The sequence below is a fragment of the Zalophus californianus genome, chromosome 4 (genome assembly GCF_009762305.2).
Source record: "Zalophus californianus isolate mZalCal1 chromosome 4, mZalCal1.pri.v2, whole genome shotgun sequence".
Lineage (NCBI taxonomy): Eukaryota > Metazoa > Chordata > Mammalia > Carnivora > Otariidae > Zalophus > Zalophus californianus.
The window spans coordinates 87274123-87293993 of NC_045598.1; the positions used below are offsets into that span (position 1 = coordinate 87274123).

At 38.6% G+C, this 19871-nt stretch overlaps 1 long non-coding RNA gene across 1 annotated transcript; it reads right to left on the reverse strand.

Moving 5' to 3' along the window:
* Nucleotides 1–5249: 5249 nt before the first annotated feature.
* On the reverse strand, nt 5250–19848 carry LOC113929721. Its single transcript, XR_003522299.2, has 3 exons — nt 19767–19848; nt 12630–12756; nt 5250–6669 (listed from the first exon to the last, which is right to left on the reverse strand). It is a non-coding gene; the product is annotated as an uncharacterized LOC113929721 (long non-coding RNA).
* Between the last annotated feature and the right edge of the window lie 23 nt (nt 19849–19871).

Here is a 19871-nt window from a genome sequence, read left to right on the forward strand (position 1 = left end):
TTTTCACGCCTTTGGTTAGGTTTATTCCTAGGTATCTTATGGTTTTTGGTGTAATTGTAAATGGGATTGATTGCTTAATTTCTCTTTCTGCTGCTTCATTATTGATGTATAGAAATGCAACAGATTTCTATAGATTGATTTTGTATCTTGCAGCTTTACTGAATTCCTGTATCAGTTCTAGCAGATTTTTTTTTAGTCTTTCAGGTTTTATATATATATATATATATATGGTATCATGTCAACTGCAAATTGTGAAACTTGTCTTCTTCCTTACCTATTTGGATACCTTTTATTTCCTTTTGTTGTCTGATTGCTATGGCTAGGACTTCCAGTACTGTGTTGAATACAAGTGGTGAGAGTGGGCCTCCTTGTTTTGTTCCTGACCTTAGGGGAAGGTTCTCAGTTTTTCCCCACTGATGATGTTATCTGGGTTTTTTTGTGTGTTTTTTTTTTTTATATATGACGTTTATTGTGTTGAGGTATGTTCCCTCTAAACCTACTTTGTTGAGGGTTTTTATCACAAATGGATGTTGTACTTCGTCAAATACTTTTATGCTTCTTTTGAAATGATCATATGGTTCTTATCCTATCTCTTACTGATATGACATATCACGTTGATTGATTTGCAAATATTTAAACATGGTTGAAACCAAGGAATAAAGGCTACTTGATCATGGTGAATGATGTTTTTAATGTATTTTTGGATTTGGGTTGCTATTATTTTGTTGAGAGTTTGTGCATACATGTTCATCAGAGATACTGACCTGTAGTTCTCTTTTCTTCTGGTGTTATCTGGTTTTAGTATCAGGATAATGCTGGCCTCATAGAATGAATTTGGAAGTTTTCCTTCCTTTTCTATTTTTTGGCATAGTTTGAGAAGAATAGGTATCAACTCTTCAAATATTTGGTAGTATTCACCTGTGAAGCCATGTGGTCCTGGACTTCTGTTTGTTCAGAGTTATTTTGATTACTGATTCAATTTCTTTGTTGGTAATCAGTCTGTTTGAACTTTCTATTTCCTCTTGTTTCAGTTTTGGTAGTTATAGTTTTCTAGGAATTCATCCATTTTTTCCAAGTTATTCAACTTGTTGGCATATACTTTTTCATACTATTTACTTTATATTGTTAGTATTTCAGTGGTATTCAGTCTCTGGGCCTGTTTCTGTGTGTTAAGGAAGTTAGCTACAGCTCCTGTTCTTGAGAATAATGGATTTATGAAGATGAAGTCTTTTAGTGCCCTGCCATGTAGCGTTCCCCATTCCCCAGGCATTGGCACTTCCGAAAGTATAACCAACTGTGCTGCGTGCATTCTGCTGTTCTATCACAGCTGCTTTATCCTTCAAGCCAGTCGTCTGCAGAGACTGTCTGTCTGTTGCGGGCAGTGTTTGGTCCCTGGCCTGAATGTGGCATGTTTTAACTAGGTGTGTTCTGGTCTGCTTGTGAAAAGAGACCTGCTGCTGGAACTGAGGTGCTGTAAAACTACTGGGCTGGGAGACATGGTGTTGGCAGGGGTTTGGGCTGGTCTTCTGGGGGAGGGGTCCCAGGCACTTTGGGACTGAAGCATCTGTGACTGGGAAGGGTGATTCTTGCAGAGCATGGGGTGGGGGTGCTTAGCATAAGCAAATTAGGTAGGGAGAGCCAGCCCTGTACTGGTTCCTGCAGGTGGCTCTGTGTTTATGCTGAGGGGCAGGGGGAGGGAAATTGTGCTTGCCAGTTCCTTTGTTCCTGGAGAGTTCTCTTTGTTAATGCTGTCTCTCTGGGAAATGCTCCAAGATAAGCAACTAACCTCCCCACTCTATGCCCCAGGCACTCTTCAGAAGGCTGTTTCTATGTATAAGTCAGTGGACTGTTTGCCTGCCTTCTCTGCAAGAGAAGCCCCAGTGTCCTCCAAGCTTTCCCAGAGCCAAGCATGCTGACCTTTAAAACTCCAGGCTTTAAGCCCCACTGGTTAGAGAACTTAAAAAATTCAGGCTCTCTCGCTTTCCAAGCCAATTGCTATAGGGATTCATTTCCTCATGTGCTCCTGAGTGTTAGTCTATCTCTCAACCTTCTCTGCAACCATGGCTTCCTCCCACCACAGTGGCCACGATCCATTTCTCTCCCAAGCTACATCTCTGCACTTTCTACCTTCTTCAAAGTGGCCTCTTTTCTACCTTTAGTTGTGGAGTTTTTTCTGTCAATCTTCAGATCAATTTCTGGGGTATTTAGGATGATTTGAGAGTTATCTAATTTTATTTGTGAGACAAGGTCAGCTTCAGGTCCTCCTACTCTGCTGCCATCTTCCCCTCCCAAATATATTCTTATTATAAGACTAATATATACTATAATATATATTCTTCAATATGCATATAAATTTTAAAATCTTATAATAAATAAAAATTATATATTCATAGAGAAGATAGATACTAATTTTGAGGAATTGGTTCCTGTAATTATGGAGGCTGAAAAGTCCCATAATTTTCCTTCTATCAACTGGAGATCCAAGAAAGCTGGTGGTATAAAAGTCCAAATCTGAAAGCCTGAGAACCAGGGGAGCTGATGGTATAAATCCCAGTCAAGGCCAGAGGTAAAATATTCCAGTTCAACAGTGAGGTAAGAAAAAAGGGGTGGATTCTTACATCATCCACCTTTTGTTCTATTCAGGCCCTCAAAGGATGGTATGATGTCTACCTGTAGTGGACTAGGCAAGCTACTTCACTGAGTCCACCAGATCAAATGCTAATCTCATCTAAAACCACCCTCCGAGACAAACCAAGAAATAATGCTTAATCTGGGCACCCTGTGGCCAGTTAAGTTGATACATAAAATGAACCATCAGAGTGTATTACTAGAATTAGCTTTGATATGGTTAAAGAAAAAAACAAAAAACCCTAAACTATCAATGCATTTAACATAATAAAAATTGTTTCTTAATTATGCAAAGTTTGGTGAAAGTCCAGCAATTTCCTAAGGCAGTTGTTACTGATATGGTAACTAGGTATTCTATGTTAAGTTTACCTGTCTGCCTATGTTTGCCTTATCTCTATAATCTCAATGTGTGGCCTCTATCATCACTACTTTCACATCTACTCTTCCATGATGTAGTCTGGAATTGACACGTTTCTTTCAGTAGCAGGTCATTGACCAGAATGAATTACATAGTCCCACCTAAAAACAAGGGAGTTGGTAAATGAAGAATACATGGAATAATTGTTGAGCCTTATTGTGTCTGTCCAGGGGGCAAGGACAAAAGTAGAATGGCCACGAGACTATTGCAATTTCAGAAAGTTCATGGTGGCTTTGACAGGGTGGTAACAGTGGGGATGGAGAAAAATGGTCCAATTTTTGAGATATTTTCAAGGTAAAATGAGAATTTGCTGAATGGAGAGTCATGGGATATAAAAGATAAAGAGAAATCAAAAGTGATTGAGATAGAAAAAATTTAAGAGGTTTAGAAAAAATATCAAGAGCTCAGTTTTAAACATGCTGTGATTGAGATGATTATTATACAACAGGGAGGAGGTGTTTAAGCACTTAGATTTATGGTTTTGAAGCATACAGGGAAGAGGTAAAGGCTGGAGATATAAATTACAAGTCATCAATATATGGATGGTTTCTAAAGCCATGGAACTTGTTGAGATTATCTGTAGGATGAGTAGAGTAAGAATAAAAGATTGAACCCTGAGAAATTCCTACATTCAGAGGTCGAGGAGGAACCCGCAAAAGAAACAAAGAGAGTGACCAGAATGATGGAGGGAAAACATGGAAAGTGTGGTACCCAGCAAGTCAAATGAAGGGAGCTTAGATTTGGGGTTGTGTTTTGTTTTGGTTGTTTTTACAGCTGAGAGTAAACCACTGTGTTTAGTGATATTGATAGATCAAATAGGATAAGATCTGAGAAATAACCATTGGATTTAGCAATGTAGGGGTCATTAGTGACCTTGAGAAGGGCAATTTCAGTAGAATAGTGGGGTTGTTAACTTGATTGGAATAAACTGTTAAAGAACAAAAATTCAATGGAATAAATTTGAAGATCTAATTGGCTTTATGAAGTGACTCCTGAATCAGGCGGCACCCCAGTCAGCAAGTTTAGGTTGGAGGGTGGAGCAAGACGTTATTAGCAAAAGAAAAGATTTTTCCAGGCAAGGTTACCTTCCCTTAGGGGATCTTAGACAGATTACCTCATCTTCCCTTGGGGGAGAGAGAAGCCCCATGTGACAGGCTGCCTAATTGGTGCTTAACAGAAAATTCCTGACTGGTTAAGACTACATTTCTGGGGCAGGTTAAAACTGCAAATGGCTCATTTGGTTAAGTGTCTTGACTTTTGCTCAAGTCATTATCTTAGGGTCCTGGGATTGAGCCTTGTATCTAGCTCCATGCTCAGGGTGGAGTCTGCTTGTCCATCTGCCCCTCCCCACTATTGTGCTCTCATGCTCTCTTTTTCTCTCTCTCTCAAATAAATAAATAAAATCTTTTTAAAAAAATGCAAGTAGATTATACATTAAGCTCTGGTTTGGTGACTTGACCTAAGTGAAGCCATTTTGGGGTCTATGGTTTTCTTTTTTTTTTTTAAGATTTTTTTGTTTATATGAGAGAGAGAGAGCACATGAGAGGGGGGAGGGTCAGAGGGAGAAGCAGACTCCCTGCTGAGCAGGGAGCCCAATGCGGGACTCGATCCTGGGATTCCAGGATTATGACCTGAGCTGAAGGCAGTCGCTTAACCAACTGAGCCACCCAGGTGCCCCAGGCCTATGGTTTTCTTTTAACAATTCCTCCCTTTTGCTCAGACTCTCAGCTTAACTGAGAGAGATGTGATCAGAATTTAAGGCATCAGAACCACTCTCAGCTATTGCTCTAAAATTCTTGCAGTTTGTGTTTTTCCTTTGTGTGGTATCTATAAGTCATGCTTAATCTCTGTGATATTCACAGGTCATGGCTTCAGGTTCACATTCTTTAAGTCAGTCATTTTCTTGGCTTCTCCTCTGAGGTTCAAGTACAGGGAGATCATCTGCTTGGTAGTTAGCAGCTGCAAATACGCATTTTCAGTTTTTGAGAGGCTACAATGTGCCAGGGAGATTATAAACAATAATTCCCAAAGCCACAGTCCCCAAGACATAAATATAATTCATAAATTCATAAATATAAATCAATATTAAGTAAAAGAAAGACTGCCCTAAAGTGTCTTCTTTTTTTTTTTTATGATTTTATTTATTTATTTGAGAGAGAGAGAGAGCAGGGGAAGGAGCAGAGGGAGAGGGACAAGCAGACTCCGCAATGAGCACAGAGCCTGATGCAGGGCACATTCTCATGACCCTGAGATCATGACCTGAGCTGAAACCAAGAATCAGATGCTCAACCAATTGAGCCACCCAGGCACCCCACCTAAAGTGAACCTTTTAAGCCAAGTGGCTCCCCCCCAATTTTATGTAATTGAGTTTTAATTTCCCCAGAAGTGTTAATCCAGGTACAGCAAATGGTGTTGGCCACAACACAGACACCTCCTTGCTCAGATGAAAGATAATTAAGGGCTATTCTATTATCAAGAACTTTGGCCATAGAGTCTAAGAATCTTTGTAGGGCCACTATTACTTCAGCAGCAGATTCTTCAATAATTAAGAGTTAAGGAGAAGTTCTTGGTCATAGGCTCATTTGCATTTATCCCTAACTAGGGAAATAGGGTCCTCCTATAAGGAGTGAATCCTAAATTATGAAAGCCTCCTTGGTAGGTCCTTTCTAACTCAGCAATGTAAATTCGGGGGAGTCAACCAGAGATATCTCTTACTTTGCTTGTGAAAAATTAGGGGCACAGTTAGATTTTCTCCTAACCTGAAATAAATTCTAGATTCCCCCTCTTAGCAATGGCCTGAGAGATACAGATGAGGGCATTATCTTTCTAGGCAATGCCAAAGTAAAGGAAAAGAAAACAAGGTGAAAGAGTTTCATGTTTAGTTAAAATATTAAGTTGATCCATTGTCTTGGGCTGAATCAGTTACTTCAATGTCAGCTACTCCTCTTCCTTGTCAATTTGATTCAGAGATCTCCAGTGTCTTCTAGTTTTGCAACAGTGTCAGCAGTCAGGAAAACTTGCTAAAGTCCCTTCCAACTGAGCTCAAGAAGTGTCTTCCTCTGATGATGTTTCCAGAATACCTAGTCACCAGGCTTTAGACTGTGACCAACAGGATCCTTTAAATTGGGATCCACAGAGTCTTCTATAACCTGTTGACAGGCTTGAGCATAAGATATGAGAGACGTACAGTAGTCAGTCATACCAGTATGAGACAACAAGGGATCGGCAGAAGGTTGTACACCAATAGACATTGGTCTGCTTATGACTATCTCACATGGTGTGAGGTTATACTTCCCAAAGCGCTAACTTCTAGCAGTCAGTAAGACCAAGGGCAATATCTTAGAACAGTGAAGCCCAGTAGTTTTGGCAAGTTTAGAAAGGCTCCGTTTGAGGATCCCATTAGTTCTCTCAACCTTGTCTGATGATTGAAGTGATGGGGAGAGTGATAATTCCAAAAAGTTTTCAAGGTTTTCATTAAGGCTTATAAGATTTTCCCAGGGAAGCAGAGGTATCTTGATCACTGGAGATCATGGAAGGTATATCAAGTAGAAAACACATTTTCTAATAGTTTTTTGCCACTATGAGGACATCAGTCTTGCAGTTAAGGGAAAGCTTCAATCCATCTGCAAAACACACATATAAGAATAAGAACATAGTGGTAACCCATACTAAGTGACAGTTGAATGAAGTCCAACTGCAGGTGTTCAAAGGGTCCAGAGGGAAGTGTGAAGTCTCTTGAAAAACAAAACAAAATAAAATAGTTTCTCCAGGATTATGAACATGATGAGTCAGACATTATTGGTAGACTATTTTTGCAATTTTATAAAAGTTTTCCCATCAATGTCCATTAATAATTTGAGTCATCTTGAATGCACCAGAGTGGGTGAAGGAATGAAAACACCAAAAAAGTGAGGCTTGCCAGGGAGCCAGAAAGAACTGTGCAGCCATCTTGGGTTGCCCACAGCCCTAAGTGTTCTTTTAATTTACAATTATTGTTTCTTTGATTTAGAAGCAGGCTGTTGCCATGTGGCAAGGACATCAGGATGGCAAAAGTCTGGCACCAAAGGGTCATTTTCTGCAGAAGCAGAATAGACTTCATCCATATGTGACACAATCTTTACAGGTTCTGTTTCTGCTGCCTTTGCATGAAAGTCAGCTAAAGCATCTCCTTGATACTCAGGCTTAGTCCTTTTAGTACAAACCTCAATTTTGATGAGAGCAACTTCAGAAGGTAAAAGAATAATATAAAGTGATAAAGTTATATCAGGACACATATGTCTAGAAATTTCACATGATTTCTAGAACTCTTATATACCTATACAAATACAATATAAGGAAGGCATAATATTAGATATTATTTGACAATGCTTCCCATATAATTTAACATATCAAATAAGCCTAATTAGGTTAACAAATCCTTTGAAATGTTAAGGGAAACTTCTGGAAAAATTCTAGTTTCTTCTAGGACAAAAGACTTCATTTAGAATTTGATTTTGGGAAGTTTGTTAAAATCACACACAGACAAAAAATTTTAAAGTGCTTGCTTGGGTGGCTCAGTTGGTTGAGCATCTGCCTTCAGCTCAGGTCAAGATCCCAGGGTCCTGGGATCAAGTCTAGCATCAGTCTCCTTGCTCAGCTGGTAGCCTGCTTCTCCCTCTGCCTGCCCCTCCCCCTGCTTGTGAGCTCTCTCTGGCAAATAAATAAATAAAATCTTACAAAAAAAAATAAAGTGCTTGCCTGAATAGTATCACAGATTATTATGAAACTTAATAATTATCTATTAGCAAAATTTAGCTCCTTTAATATTAAGAACACTCAGTTTTCCTAGGTAATCAAAAACCTAATAAAGACAGCAGACACAGGAAATTATTTTTATAAAACACAAAATCACTGTTTCTAGGCAGAGCACTTAAAAGGTAAAGAAACTTTCATAATCTGTTATCAAAAGCAGACCAAAAGTCCAACAACTTTGGAATGGGACTCAATCCCAGGACCCTGAGTTCTTGACTTGAGCCAAAATCAAGAGCCAGACACTTAACTGACTGAGCCACCCAGGCGCCCCCGTTTTTCCTCTTTAGACAACCAGCCTCATTTTAGGACAAAATTACTTTCTTTTCCTTCAACAAAAAATGCATCTCAATTTCTCATATCTTCTCTTATTGAAAACACATCCTACTTCTTGGTATAAGAAGATGTTGCCCTTATTATTTCTAGTAGCTTTAATCACATACATTAATTAGAATTCTTAACCCTTAGAAACCTTAATATCTAGTGAAAACTAGATGTAAGCAATTGTGAACCGTTATATCAGTGAGTAAGGGACAGGCAGGGCTAGGCAGGGAGAGACAAGTAGGGGTCTATGCGATCAAGCTCACAAAAATCCCAGAAATGCTGAGGTGTAAGGAAACCAGAGATAAGGGAACATAACCAGACCACCTCATTTGTCTTAAACATTACTGATGAGATATTCAAAGGAGAAGTAATCATGGTGCTATCAGTGGTCACATCAAGAAGATTTAGGTTCCCTCACCAGTTTTGAATAAAAGACTGACCATAAAAGCTCACTGGCAACCCATTCAACCCCTCTCACTCTAGAGGGCTTTCTTTGGGTTCTTACCTTAACTTAAACTATCACTGCACCCTTTTGTGTCCAAGAGATTCATTCTTCACCTCTGTGAGACAAGAAAACTACAACCCTGTAACACCAGCATTCTTTAGGTTGGCAAATTTATAAACACATTTCATAATTTCTAGAAGTATGTGCCTTTTCCAATGTAGCACTAACACATCCAAATATCTTTTAGTTTCTCTGTCCTATGAAGCCAAAAATAGATAAACCTATTCTCAGTAATTAATGTTTCATTATTATCTTATTAGGAAATGATGCAGATATTCAATGAATTTAACTTAACTCATCACTTAGCAAAACTTTAAGGTTTCAAGTTACCAAGGTTTGGGGAAACTATTTAAAAAATTTACCTAAAATTATATCTATTCAACCTACTTGTTCTTAACAATTATGCTTAGATTATGCACAAAAACTTTATGAGACACCAAAGTCAACCATAATTCTAAATTAGTTTTGCTGACAAATTACAAATAATATTACATGAATTTAATTAGTAAATAAATTTAAGTATTAAAATAAAGGTTATTTACCAGAATTATATTCAATGTTGATAACTCTAAAGACATGCCTGTTTTAGTTAAACCAATGAACTCATTAAACTAACTTTAATTTACTGAAGATTATACCAGATCACAAGAACTTGAAAAACATGGGGTTAGTTTCTATTATATTTCTGAGAATTTTTATGAATACTAATTTATGTAAAGTGCTTGTTTGTTTAAGCCAATTAAGCAGAGCTTTTACAAATTAATTTTGGCAATACCATCCGGAGGTAGAAAATACCACACATCTACAACATAGATATGGATACACACTAACTGTATGTTCAGATGCAACAGAGACCTTATAGCTTCTGTTTTAAAATTATTGCCATGAAATTGGTGTAAAATTCACTAGTTATAAAAGATAGATCTAGGTTTGTTTTTCTGGTAAATGGAACAAGCTAAAGTTACCTGTATAGAGGGCTAAAGCTTTTTGTAATATTTGTGGAGAAGGCACTTAAGATTTGTTATTTATCCTTAACAAATCAAGTTCTAAATAATCTTTCTGCTTTTGTATTTTTCTTGATAAGAATTACCTCCCCCAAATTTGCTTTTTTTTTTTAAAGATTTTATTTATTTATTTGAGAGAGAGAGAATGAGAGATAGAGAGCACGAGAGGGAAGAGGGTCAGAGGGAGAAGCAGACTCCCCGCTGAGCAGGGAGCCCGATGTGGGACTCGATCCCGGGACTCCAGGATCATGACCTGAGCCGAAGGCAGTCGCTTAAACCAACTGAGCCACCCAGGCGCCCTGGACCATCTTTTTAAAAAGCAAATTTGGGGGCGCCTGGGTGGCTCAGTTGGTTTAAGCGACTGCCTTCGGCTCAGGTCATGATCCTGGAGTCCCGGGATCGAGTCCCACATCGGGCTCCCTGCTCAGCGGGGAGTCTGCTTCTCCCTCTGACCCTCTTCCCTCTCGTGCTCTCTATCTCTCATTCTCTCTCTCTCAAATAAATAAATAAAATCTTTAAAAAAAAAAGATTAAAAAAAAATAATTAAAAAAAAAAAAAAAAAGATGGTCCAGGGGCACCTGGGTGTCTCAGTCAGTTAAGCATCTGCCTTCAGCTCAGGTCATGATCCCAGGGTCCTGGGATCAAGCCCCACATTGGGTTCCTTGCTTAGTGGGGAGCCTGCTTCTCTGCTTCCCACTGCTGCTTCCCCTGCTTGTGCTCTCTCTCTGTCAAATAAATAAGTAAAATCTTAAAAAAAAAAAAAAAAATATGGTCTAGATAAAAGTTCTGGGGAAGACCCTAGGTACAACATTTATAATTCAAAGGAAAAAATAAAGCAGGATGTTCCTAGGATGTTTGTTCCCTTGAGGCCAGAGTTTTTACAAGTTTTACTTACAAACCTCTTGAGATAAATAAGGGAGGTTTGGGAATAGGTAAAAAGGATCAGTGGATTCTGAATTGTTTCTGTAACCACACTGTTGGGCCTGTAAAGACTAGGTTTGTAAATAAGGAAAACTGCTTTAAATTCCTCAATTAGGTTAGTTGCTGCCAATGATATCAAAGGACTGATGCACCCATCCACCTACATTAGAATTTCTTCTTTCCTTTTGGTTACATTTAGCCTATGGGACAATGCCTAAAAAACTTCCCATCAGGCTCTGAATATCAGCTTCCACTTTGGTCAAATTTCTGATCATAGAGTTATTAATATCTTGATATCAATATCTTGACAAATATCTTGTCATGTTTCAGCCTGGACAAACAATAAATATTTCTGGCAGTTTTAAACAACTTCATGGACCTATGAGGTGTCCTCAAAGAGGGTGTAAAAGATTTTATCTTCACAAGATTTAGAGTTACTCCCAAAGATAACTAAAGAAAGAACCAATAACCTGCACATCCCAGGCAGGTAAAAAATCAAGCCAAATTCTTAGGATGCAAAAAGTAGATAAACAAAAAGGAAATAGCTATCTTGGGAGAGAAAGAATCAATAACCAATTGGTCTGGATTTGGAAAGGAGAGGGACAATGTGAAATTTTATCTTCCTTTCTTGAATGGGGTCAGGAGGCAATCTATTTACAGAAACTTTTGAGGATCCTCCCTGGGTTTAAAAAATTCTTAACTATAGCCCTTAGTTTGGTCTTTGACTAAAGAGTGAAAGATACCTGAAGAGGACTACCTGTAGCCTTGAGTGGTTTTAATTTAAAAGGCAACTGTTAATAGTTTCTTCAGAATGGGTAAAAGTCTTATAATCTTTTAGGTACCTTTTCTCTCTTTAATTTTTTATTAGTCTTTTGCAATGAATCTTCCACTGAAATGACTTTGAAAGTTTGAAAATTTTTGGAGACTTCTGCATGTAAATTAAAATAAGTATCCCAAGGGTGCCTGGGTGGCTTAGTCGTTAAGCGTCTGTCTTCGGCTTAGGTCATGATCCCAGGGTCCTAGGATCAAGCCCCGCATCGGGCTCTCTGCTCCACAGGAAGCCTGCTTCTCCCTCTCCAACTCCCCCTGCTTGTGTTCCCTCTCTTGCTGTGTCTCTCTCTGTCAAATAAATAAATAAAATCTTAAAAAAAAAATAAGTATCCCATTCTATTTAATTTGGGAACCATTAAGTACAAGTGTTCTTAAATGATCTTATCTAATTGTAACATTCCCCTTAATAGCCATTTTAATCCCAGGTTGTTTTTAGTAAAATTGTTCCATCTTGCTAGATATCTCCAACTACCAGGACTATAGTTCTTAGACACAAAATAAGCAGGTGTGCCAGAGGCAATGTGCTCAACTCCCTAGATATAAAGAATCCTATTTCTTTTAGCTAGGCCTTTTAGCTAGGTTTCTTAGAGGCAAACTAATATCTAAGAGGGATGTGCCATGGGGATGGTATTTGTGGGGTGTTTTACAGTGTACCTCATTGCACAGCAATTTTCTTGAAGTTGGCAAGTGACCTAGTGTCAGTTTAACCCATTCCATAACCAACTTATCCTATAGTGGGAGACTTCTTGAGGTGGCAAAGCCTTTAAATGCTCAATCCATGACCACCAATATTTGCAGCTTTATTTCTGGCTTCCAAGATTCCCCATTAACAACTAGTTTTTATTTAAAACACCAAGGCCTCACACTAAATGCAGTCCAGCTCAAATCAGACCCGGTCCAATCCCAGACTCATTATGGTTCTTAAATCAGACCCAGTCTGATCCTGAACTCATTCTGGTTCTTAAGTCTAACCCAGTCCAGCTCTGGCTAGTCCAATGTGGACTAAACCAGCAAACCCCAGTAAATGGGGACTGCAGACTAGAACGAGGGAAGGGATTCTGATATGGAACTGTGACCTGAACTGAGGGCTGGCTAATGATCCGTTAGTGCTTCATGTTAGTCTAGAGTGACCTGTTAACCCTGGACAAAAAAGCCAATTAGATCAGGAGCTCAAATGCAGAGCACAGAGCTCAAACTCAGAGGAACTCACCAATGGCCTTTGAAAACAGCAAGAAAGACAGTGAATTCAAAAGGGTTAGCAGGGCACCATGCTTGTGTTTCTCATTGTCCCTCAATGTTGATGGAAATTGCTTTGGATCCCACTGCTGCCACCAAATCTGTTAAAGAACAAAAATTCAATTGAGTAAATTTGAAGATCTAATTGGTTTTAGTAAGTGATTCATGAATCAGGCAATATCCCATCTAGTAGGTAGGGGAGCTCCAAGGAGTTGTACAAAATAAAAGGTTTTCATAGGAAGGAGTGTAGCGCAAGAAGTTTATTAGCAAAAAAAGAAAAAAGAAAAAAAGAAAGAAAGAAAGAAAAAGAAAAGAAAGAAAGAAAGAAAGAAAGAAAAGAAAGAAAAAGAAAGAAATCAAGAAAGAAAGAAAGAAAGAAAGAAAGAAAGAAAGAAAGAAAGAAAGAAAGAAAGAAAGAAAGAAAGAAAGAAAGAAAGAAAGAAAGAAAAAAAGAGAAAGAAAAGATTGTCCCAGGCAAGGTCACCTTCCCTTATAGGGAATGGTAGGAGGTCTTATTAGGTGGATTACCTCATCTTCCTTTGGGGGCAAGAAAGGGCCCATCTGGCAGATTACCTCATTGATACTTAAAAGAAAATTCCTGACTGACCAGTTAGGATTGTATGTCTAGGGGAGGTTGAAACTATAATTAGGTTATGTATTAAGCCTTGTTTTGGTGACTTGGCCCAGTGATACCATTTTGGGCCTGCAGTTTTTGTTGTTGTTGTTGTCATTTGTTTTGTTTTTCTTTTAACAAAACTAAAGAAAATATGGGAGAAAAAAGAATGGAGACAACAAACATACACCATTATTTCTAGCAAATTTGCTATAAACAGAAAGAAATGGCTGGAGAGGGAAGTGGAAACAAAAGGTTTTCTTTTAAATTTGTATATTGGCTGATATGAAATATTGGGGTTTTGGAGCAAATGGTCAAGAATTCTTGAGATGTCTTTGGTGCAAAAAAAGATGGTTTTATTAAAACACAGGGACAGATCCATGGGCAGAAAGAGCTGCCCTGCAATTGTGAGGAGTGACTGATTTTATATACTTTCAGATTGGGAGGGTGTTAGGGATAGCCTCAGTCCCTAAGGAGTTGGAAGCAAGGTTTCCAGGATCTTGAGGGGGTATTTATTACTGTCTAGTAAAACCTTAGTCATGAGACCCTTCAGATATATATCAGTGGGCCATATGTTTGGAGGATGATTGCTAACATATATCTTGGGGCTGATATGGTTTGGAATTGTGGGGTTCGGAGCCAAAGGCCAAGAAAGAATTCTTAAGACGTCTCTGGTGCCAAAAGTGTTTTTATTATAGTAGGGCGAAAGGACCCGCAGGCAGAAAGAGCTGCACTGGGGTTGTAAAAGAGAGACTGATTATGTAAGGTTTTTTATCCTACGGAGAGGAGGGTGATGTTAGGGCTCCAGTAAATTGAGTCTATAGGTTTTGGAGGCTGCCTTTTTCTTGTAAATCATTAAGACAGTTGCAAACTAATGGAGGCTCAGGTCCTGCTTGTGATCTCCATCAGTTAACCATTTTTTTTTTTCCTTTCCTTTGTTCTAGGGCAGCCTGGAATGCCTGAGGAATGTCACGCATATGGGCGGGGGGCGGGGGGGGGAGTGTTGCTGGGTGTTAGCTTGTGCTATCTATGCCCTCATTTTGCCTTTTGCTCCCTCATTATGGGGGTAGAGATAAAGAAAGTTTCCAAAGGGATTTTTATATGTTAAAGAAGACTTTTAGGGTACTGGAGGTTGGGCTATTATCAAGCTAAGGTTGCCTTTTGCCTCTAGCAAAGTATTAACATTGAGGTAGTTGATTTTCTGGAGAAAGGTCACTCTGCATGTCCCAGGTATTTGTCAGTGGGCTATTAAGTTGTGAGAAAGTTTACTTTTTTCCCTATATTTCCTTTGCCTTTGTTCTCCACATCATTTGCTTTGCTTTTTAAAAAAAAATCAAAATGATAATAGCATATATACTGAATGAGAATGATTCAGTAGAGTACACAAGAAGGCAGGGGATCTAATTCTGAAGTAAGAGGTTGCCTTAACTAAGAAGCACAAATGCAAGTATGACTGATGGGTATGGAAGTCTTCAATTTTTTTCAATGAGAATAAGAAACAAGGTTATCATTTAAGAGCAAAGGTGGAAAGAAGGTTCAAAGTTAGGGAACAAAGGAGAAAAAAATGAAGTTGAAAATTAGAGTCAGGCCAGAGAGAAAGTGAGCTAGAACAGTAAGAGAAATGGTATGTTTTGTAAACCAAGGGAAGATGACATTTCAAAAAGAATGTGGTCAAATGTCTCAAGTTCTGCTGAAAAGTTAAAATGAGAACTGAAAACGTATATTGGATTTAGCAACTTGGTGTAAGTGTTGACCCTAGCAAGAATTACTTTATGGACTGATGGGATCAGGAGCCAGACAGAAGTACATTTTGGAGTACAAGGTAAAGAAATAAGGATAACTTATGTCTCTTGATGTAGGAAAGATGTTGAGTTTTGGAGCCAATAGCCAAGAAATAATTCTTGAGATGTCTTTGGTGCAATAAGGGGGTTTTATTAAAGCACAGAGACAAGACCTGTGGGCAGAAAGAGCTGCATTGGGGTCATGAGGAGTGGCTGATTATATACTTTCAAGTTGGGAAGTGGTTAGGGAGAGCAAGTCTCCTAGGAATTTTGAAAGCAAGGCTTCCAGGGCCTTTGAGGGGACTAGCTATTGTTAGAAAAGGTCATTTATTACTGTCTAATAAAACCTGAGTCATGAGACCCTTCATATTTTTATCTGTGGGTCATATGCTTAGGGGATGACTGCCAACAAATATCTTGGGAGGTAGAGATAAAGGAAGTTTGCAAAGGTACTCTTTTTTTAAAATATATATTTTTTTTACTTATTTGAGAGAGAGAGAGTGACATCACGAGCAGAGGGCTGACTAGGGAGCCCAATATGGGGCTCAATCCCAGGACTCTGAGATCATGACCTGAGCTGAAGGTAGATGCTTATCCAATTAAGCCACCCAGGTACCCCGCCAAAAGTATTTTTATATGTTAAAGTAGATTTACAGTATTCTGGGGGTTGGGTTAAGATTACCTTTTGACCTTAGCAAAGTACTAACATTGAGGCAGCTGAGTTCCTAGAGGATGTCAGCCTGTTTCAAGGACTTGTTAATGGGCTGGCTATAAGTAGTAAGGGAATTTAATGTTTCTTTTGTCTTTGCTTCCCACATAATCTCTCTAGAACTTTGGCTGCAAATAATTCATAGAACTGAAAAGCAAAAAAATATACACTAACAATTCAATTAAAAATGAGCAGAAAATCTAAGTAGACATTTTTCCAAAGAAGAAATACTGATGGCTAACAGACACACAAAAAGGTGCTCAACATCACTAATCTTCAGGGAAATGCAAATCAAAACCACAATGATACATCAACTCACACCTTTTAGAATGGCTATCCTAAGAAAGAAAGAAAAGAAAAGAAAGAAAAGAAGAAAGAGAAAAAGAAAGAAAGAAAGAAAGAAAGAAAGAAAGAAAGAAAGAAAGAAAGAAAGAAAGAAAGAAAGAAAGAAAGAAAGAAAGAAAGAAAGAGAAAGAAAAAGAAAGAAAGAAAGAAAGAAAGAAAGAGAAAGAAAGAAGAAAGAAAAGAAAGAAATTGTTGGCAAGGACGTGGAGAAAAGGGAACCCCTGTGCACTGTTGGCCACTATGGGAAACAGTATGGGGGCTCCTCAAAAAATTAAAGATAGAACTACCATATGATCCAGTAATTCCACTTCTGGGTACTTAGCTGAAGAAAACTAACTCAAAAAGATACATGTATCCCCACATCTACTGCAGCATTATTTACAATAGCCAAGATATAGACTAAACAACCTATGTATTTCTGAATGAATGAATGGATAAAAAATGTATGATATATAATGAAATATTTTGAAATATTTTTCAGAAATAAAAATAAAGGAAATCATGCCATTTGTGGCAAAATGGATGGATCTCAAGGGCATTTTGCTCAGTGAAATAAGTCAAAGATAAATGCCATCTGATCTCACTTACATGGGGACTCAAAAACAAAACAAAACGAAGCTCATAGATACACAGAATAGACTGGTGGTTGCCAGAGGCAGGATGGAAGATGGAGAAACTGGTGAAGGGAGTCAAAAGATATAAACTTTGAGTAATAAAATAAATAAATCCTGGGGATGTATGTACAGCATGGTGACTATAGTTATTAGTACTGTATTACATATTTGAAAGTTGCTAAGAGTGTAGATCTCAAAAGTTCTCATCACAAGAAAAAAAATTGAAACTATGTAAGACGATGGATGTAAACTAGGCTTATAGTGGTGAACATTTTGTAATGTATACTAACATATCATTATGTTGTATACCTGAAACTAATATAATGCTCTATGTCAATTGTATCTTAAGTAAAAAAAACAAACAAACAAAACAAAAAAACAGAGGAAAAAAAAAAGTAAATTCTTTTCTCAGGTTCTCCAAGGCCTTCCAGAAATACCAGAAATAGGCCCCAGGAGTTCTCCAGGCTTCATGGGAAAAAATAGGAAGTTTGGAAATTGAAAGGAATGCCCAAATAGACACATGGCTAAGTGAGGTAAACTGGAGATGTAAACCAAAGACCAAAGGGGAGGGGGGAAGCTACTCTTGCCTGAAAAGGTACTCAGTGATAGAGGGGGAATTGATGAATATGAGCCACTAAAAAACATTAGCAGAGGCGTCCATCAACAGATAGAACCAGAGAGAATCAGAGTGAGTTAAAGAATCAACATTTGGTCAATGAAGTAAGATACTCCTCACCTCTCACTTTCCTCCTCCTACCTTGCAATGAAGAAAATCAAAACCAAAAAGTAGTTAGAGTCACAGTTCTCAAACTGTGGCTGAGGTGTCCCAGGTGCCCCAACTACATCACAGAGGTGCTATGGAATATTTTATTTTTAACTTCTATTTATTTATTTTTAAAGTAATCCCCACACCCAACATGGGGCTTGAACTTATGACCCCAAGATCAAGACTGAGCCAGCCAGATGCCCCTGCTATGGAATAGTTTCAATATTTGAGGGAAACGGCAATACTCAAAATCTGTCAGACACTACATGAATCACCAGCCTGAAATATTTTTGAATTTAAAAATCTTTGCAAACCTGGGTTTTTTTCCTGTTGCTGTGTAAAATCAGGGTGGAACAGGAAGTGAGGAGGCACCAAGGGATGCTGCTGAAAAAAACTATTGAGACAATAAAAGCACCATGAGCTGAGAAAGTTTGGGAACCTCTGTGGTATCCCAAGAAAAGAAAATGAGAAATGTGCAACACAGAGCAGACCACTTCTACTTGAACGTGGGAGAGATGAAAGCAAATTATATCTTCCTCCTATCTCTTAGGTGAAGGCTGATATGAGAAGAGGGTAAAAAGTGAGGACTGAATATAATTTAGAGTTGACATTTTGAGTCCACTGGGACTATTAACTGAAAGTGACTAAGAAATTATGAAATCTGCCTGAGCTATTGAAGGGAAGGATAAGATATGATGATATTAGTAAAATGATATGCTGATCATTTTACTAATGGTGAAAGACATGGACAAAAGCCTACAAAGGATAGTGCTTAAAGTAGCATGCCTTCTCCAATCACAGTTTATCCCTCTACCCTGTCCGTATTTTTTCCCCCAAAAGCACATATTACTCTCCAAAGGAACTTATTTACTTATCTACATGTTATCGTCTATCTTTACTACTAGGATGTAAGTGCCAAGAGAGAAAGGATTATCTTGTTCTTCCTCTCTCCTCCATTTCCCAACATTGACATGCCCCATAGATCAATACTGGGCCCCTCTCTCCCTGCCTACACTATCTCTTATCCCTTGGTAAATATTATATGTGTTGATGCTGTATGTGCATCCTGTGTTGATATTTCTCTAGAATACCAAATTTACATCCAATTGCCTACTTGAAACATGGATATTGACTAGGTACCTTAAATTTAATATGTGTTCCTCCCTTTCCCACCCTTCCCTGCAGTCCCTAATCTAGCTACACTTTAGTCCCTCTTCTCATGCTCAAAAAATGGCATGATCATCATCCACCTAGATGGTGAACAGTTTGGGGCTCAAGCTGAAAACCCAGAACTATCCTTAACTACTTTTCTTCATCTACAACTCTTATCAATTCTACTTCCCAAATATATTTCAGTTCCAGATTCTTCTCTCTGTATCCACTGTTGCCAAACTATTTCAAGCAATTTTTTTTTTTTTCCACCTGGGCTATTGTAGTAGCCCAACTGTCTTCTGGCTTCTATTATACTTTTCACACAGCAACCAAAGAGAAATTTTCATATCCAAAATTTAATCATCACACTGACGGAGACATTTCTGATTCACTTCTTGGGATGATCTCTGCCTTACTCCCTTCAGAAACTAGACAGGATAGTGGATTAAAGTGTAATGCCCAGTTACACTAAGCAGGGTGGAATCTCAGCTTTGTCATTTTTTAGCTGTGTGACTTTTACTTCATTTTACATCAATGTCCTTAAAGGTAAAATGGGAAGGAGTACCTACCCCTTAGGGTCGTTATTAGAATTAAATATATGAAGATCTACCGATCGATCGATTTATCTATATAATTATTTATATTCATTAGGGTATATCTCCTTAGAGGCCGCCAATTCCGTGAAATGAACACTGGCCAGAGCCTATTTGACCGCTATATGCACGATGATTCAAGAAAACAAAACACATTTCTTAACTTTTTGCTCCTTTAACTAAGTTCTCCCACCTACGTGCACCTTACTGAGTCGAAGAATTTCCTATCTTTAGGTTTCACCATCCCAAGACTGTAAGCACACACCACTTCGCTTAATCCCACACCAAGTCCTCCTTCCCAGCCAGCCAGTCAAATGAGCTTTCGCAATAGGCCGGGTAACAGGACCCTAGCGAGCTCAGCTCCAGACCGCGCGGGCGCCACGCCCAGACTCGCTCCCGGCTCGCACAAGCGCAGCAGTGGTGTCTTCTGTCCTTGGGTTTATAGCCTTTTTCTTCACGCGGCTGAGGCCCCTTATACCTTCTTTGACGACTTTTTAAATGCTCGCGCTTCTCCATGGAAATTTTTTGTTTTTAATACCTTCAGCAGCTGCCCGGAATTTAAAGATCACTTTGCTCTCCCACCGCTATGGAATCTAGTCTTTCAGTTTGAGGAACCGGTCTCTGGATAGGAGTCCGCCGTCCC